We start from the raw sequence: 5,165 nt of genomic DNA on the forward strand, positions 1-5,165 counted from the left end.
TATATATATATATATATATATACGTGGGTGTGTGGGTGGGTATGTGCTTGTGTGACCTGTGGCCAGTTTGGAGGTCATAGCACTGAGTGCTCCGATGTGCTCCACTGAGGCCTTGACTTTCCACAACTTATCCATTTCCTCTTTCAGCCCTTGGTATTTCTTGAGCTTCTTGTGCTTCTTCTTCCTGATGTTACAGTCACTTGGGATTTCTACATCTGTCACCACTGCTTCCTTATGCATCTTGTCAACAACCACAATGTCCGGTTGGTTAGCCATCACATGTTTGGCAGTCTGGATCTGGAAGTCCCACAGCATCTTAGCCCTACCATTCTCTACCACCATTGGTGGAGTTTCCTACTTTGACTATTGCACTTCCATTCCATAGTTGGTACAGATGTTCCTGTACCTCAGGGGTATCTTTGCACAGCCTGGGTCTTGTCTGGTATGCTAGACCCCAGCCTCTAATACTCTTGCGCTTGTTGAGGCTTTCTTCCTGATGTATCCTGTATCCTTTCTAATGTTGATGTCTTGGACTTTGTTCTTACCATTCAGTTAGCTCTTCAGGACCTGTGTATACATATATATATATATATATATATATATATATATAAGAAGGCAATGCTTTGTCCCCACTCCTGTTCTGCATGGGCCATTAGCCCTATCAGTCAGATGGTTGCAAAGAAAATGGATACCGGTTCCAAAGTGGAACAGTCATCAGCCACTTCCTCTACATGGATGACATCAAGCTCTATGGTAAAAGTGAGCGGGACATTGACTCACTGATCTACCATATCAGAATATTGGGATGTCTTTCAGACTGAACAAGTGCAGCCAAATGGTGTCCAAGAGAAGCAAGGTAATCACAACTGACAGGGTTAACCTACCTGAATGCAACACTGCAGATGTTCAAGACAGCTGCAAAGACCTTGCAATCCCACAGACAAATGGGTTTTCTTTGGTGGCAGAGGGCCACTATTAGAATTCAACACACTTTGACTACAGAAAAAGAAAGAAGCTTATATTTGGCTTTCAGTTGTCATCCAACTAAAGTCTTAAGAGAAGCTCTTTTTTTCATGTCAGCTAAAACTTGCTGTTTTGCAGTAGGGAGTTCAACTTTAATAAGAACAAAACAGCCATAAATCAAATGCCCTCAGTAGTAATCAGCTCTAGGTCTGCTGTGATTGAAACCACTGGGATGGAGTCACCAGAAATAGACGTTAGAGCTCTGTTTTCAGGACAGAGACCAACAGCAGAGCAAAGAAGAAACTAAAACTCCCAGAGTCATTAGTGTCATTCAGTGAGGCCAGCAGAGGAAGTGTATCTTTAGTAAAATGATCCTCCTCTGCAGATCACATGAGTTTCATGTGGGGTCATATTTAGAAGTTTAACCAAAGTGACTATTTGCTGAGCAATGTTTTGATATATGCTATTATTGACAGAAAGATAGTAAACCAAAACCTCATCTGTTGTGATGAAATATTTTCATCAAAGAGAAGCACTTTGTCTTTAATCAGCATAAGAGGTGTGTCAAACTTATGATGATCTTACATGAGACTATGATTTTTAAATAAAAGCTGAATGGTCATCAATAATTGCACCAGCCATTACTGATATTGACCTAGATGATATTTATGTTGTACCCCGTTGGGTTTCATCAGCAATATCAGCTTATTACTAATATACCTAATATTATGGATTGCACATAACCAGCAGAAAAAATGTATTTTTATATAAACCTACTTAGTCTCCTTTTAGACCGTGCTGGCAATAACAGACCATGACTTCCTGACCCACAGGGCTTTGCCTGCATGTGCTACTGTACCTCATGTCACTTCATGTCACAATTAGCCATTGGTTGTTTTGCTGTAGAGTTGCTTTGCTAAGTTTATAAGTTTATTTACTATTATTTAGAGAGGTAATCCCATTGAGTAAGGTAGTCTCATTTACAAAAGAGATCTGTAACACATATTATGAAAATATTTAAAACAACTTTCTAAAATTTTGAGTCTGTGGTATTTGCACAAGCTTGCAAAAAAAAAAACAAGTAGAAACTTTTTTTTTCTTTTTACATTCATGGTTGGCATTGACATAAGATGTCTGAATTCTAAAATACTACTTAATATGTCCTTTGAGCTAATATAAAAACAAATGGAAAGCCAGATAAATATAAACTTTAAATACAATCCAATGGTGAAAATTGAAATGTAGTGTTGTTCTGGAAGGAAAGTTAGACAAATTAAAAAGAAATAATTTTATTGAAGAAAAAAAGATGGGGACTTAATGTCTAATTATCAGTGACATATTTGTGTGTGTGTGTGTGCTATTAAAATGTTGCAGTTTGATTTTTTTAGTGCCAGCAGTAAATGAATATTTGTTTATGACAGTTGGCATTTACAAATTAAACTGCATCACCTGAATCACAACTAATAATAATAGCTGCTCTACTCAATTCACTTTCCACTTTGGTTCACTGCAATTTTACTAATTGTGCTTTAGCATTTAAATAACATTTCCAAAAAAGTTTAGTTGGAAAAACTTTGACCATTTCTCCATTATATGGTACATATGGTATGGCTCAATTTTTAACTGCAGACCATATTGTATTGGGATGGGAGCAGTTTGTTATTGCTGCTTGAGCACAGCTGCAGTGAAATGAAACACAACTTGTCTGTCTTTTGTCACCTTGATTTGACAGAAATATTTATCCAAAGTGGCTTACAAGTGAAAAGTATTGAAGTGCTCTGACTGATGAGACATGGTGACCTCAGTGATGCAAAAAATAATGTTTGTCTGAACTAAAACACAACAATAAAGTCTTTGTTTGCGACATTGCATTAATCACACTTTATATAATGTGTTGTGAAAATCTTTGGTGTGACATTACAGCAATGTCAATGACAGTCAAATCTGCTATTTGCCAACATGATGCATCATGGGAAACTCCAGTGATGGCATTGTTTCACAGTAATAGATTTACTGGGTCACACATTGCAATGAGCAGAATATATATATACATTTTTATATCAGCTGAATGACGGCCATGTCATTGGTGTTCACTGGATGTTAGCACGGTAGTGGATGTGATCACTGGATTAAAGAGGCAACTTTTTCAAAAGGTTTTCTTATAAACTGTCAGCTTTATCTGTCTATTTCTGCACCTTCTAAGTTGTCACTCAAGTCAAACATGTTTATTCATGAGGGGTTTGGGTTGTGTGTGACAGTTTGAAACAGTAATATTAATATTAGCTGTCAGTCTACCAGCAGACACCTGTATATTTCTTGTTATGCAACCACAATTTTCTCTTTCTAATTCAACCTGCACACAGGCTAAGTCACTTCTTGATGTCACACCCCCTCATTTGGGCCTTAGCTGGAGGAATACATCAGATTAATTACCATAATAAATTAATTTCAAGCATATTTTTCCCCCAGTGAACCCTCACTGCAGCAGAGGTCCAACTAAACCTCTTTTTGGTCCCTGTTTTCAGCATTGGCACTGCTGATGACATTAAAATTACAATAACCTGTATATTTTTTTTTAACATAGGTGAAAATGAGTACTTATTAGTCATAACTTTATCCAGACTAAGCATTCATGACCTCTTATGTGCAATATTTCAGTGTAACAAGCTAAGTAAGCCATTACACAAAGGCAGAGCAAATTTGCCTGAGACCCCCATGAGTGTTCATGGAGGATGTAGCCCACGAAATTTAAATGGGTCAGAAAACCTGCAAACAGTCACATACACCTTGATGTGGGTAGAGCGAGAAAAAATTTCTCCAGCATTCTGTCCTACGACAATCAATTCTGCAGTGGTAAAGGGACTTATCAGCTGTGGCTACAAGCAGCAACTTCAAGGTACACTGGCTAGTTTTCAATGTAAGGGATGCATTCTGTGCTGTAGAAGTGGGCACAGTTCAGTTTTTAACAGAAGTAAGCATTTACCAAACTTTACATCTCATATAGGGGTTGTGCAACTGACACCAATATTTCTCTGATTAGGAAATAAAAGGATAATGGATGTAACTTGTCTGAGGGCAGCTGGTTGATCATTTTGTCTTATTGTGGTGGCTGACTTACACTATCCAATAGAAAAGTAGGACACTTTTTTAATATTGCTAAGTTTTGGAGTAGTCTTTCTTACACTCAACTCAGCAAAGACTTAGAGAGACACTACTATTTCCAGTGGAATAATACATAACTGTTTTGTTTTATTCTTTGTCTGACTTCTGTACATAATGTGTCCAACCAGCTGTTCATATACTGTAAATCAATGGTAGTTTTTAGATTTGTTTTTGCCAGAAAAAAGCACAAATTTACCTTTCTTGTAGATGATAGAGATCTGAGGAAACGCAAGTAAAACAAACATAAATAAATTAGTTAAGTTGGAAAAAAAAGCTATATGGCTTGTTAATAAGCTGGGTTACCATGAACCAACTGATAAACTCTTCATTCAAAGTAATGTACTAAAACTTTAAGATATTGTTTATATAAAAATACTGGAAATAATGTATAAAGCATTGAACAAAAGTTTTCCTTCTGGTATACGGAAACTATTTAGGTTGAGAGAGAATAAATCTAATTTGTGAGGTTTGTTTATATTTGAATGTGCAAAAGATAAGAGCCAGGTAAAATCTAGATGGGTTTCAGTTATTGGTGTGAAACTGTGGAATGAATTGAGTGATGGTTTTAAGTTATGTCCTTTATTGGTAAGAGCCCTAAAATGTAAAATGATAACATCTTTTGCTGTTTTGTAGATTTATATGTGTATTGTGAAGATATCTTGGTAGGTTGTTAGGTAATAAATAGGGTAGGCAAGAATAGGCTTGGCCTCAGCCTATTCCTTTTTTGGTTAATTTGTGATTTGTTTATTGATTTTCTTGTTCTGTTTTCTGTGTTTGGTGTGTACAATTTGCCAAAAAAAATATAAAGTAAAAAGTAAAATATATATATATATATAAAAAATTCCCTTCTCACCCTCCGCGGGTGGTCTTTGTTTCATCCTCTGAGCTCTGGTCCTCTACCAGAGGCCTGGGAGCTTGAGGGTTCTGCGCAGTATCTTGGCTGTGCCTAGAACTGCACATTTCTGGACTGAGATGTCTGATGTTGTTCCTGGGATCTGTTGTAGCCACTGCTCCAGTTTGGGGGTGACTGCCCCTAGGGC

Source organism: Kryptolebias marmoratus, linkage group LG2 (genome assembly GCF_001649575.2).
Source record: "Kryptolebias marmoratus isolate JLee-2015 linkage group LG2, ASM164957v2, whole genome shotgun sequence".
Lineage (NCBI taxonomy): Eukaryota > Metazoa > Chordata > Actinopteri > Cyprinodontiformes > Rivulidae > Kryptolebias > Kryptolebias marmoratus.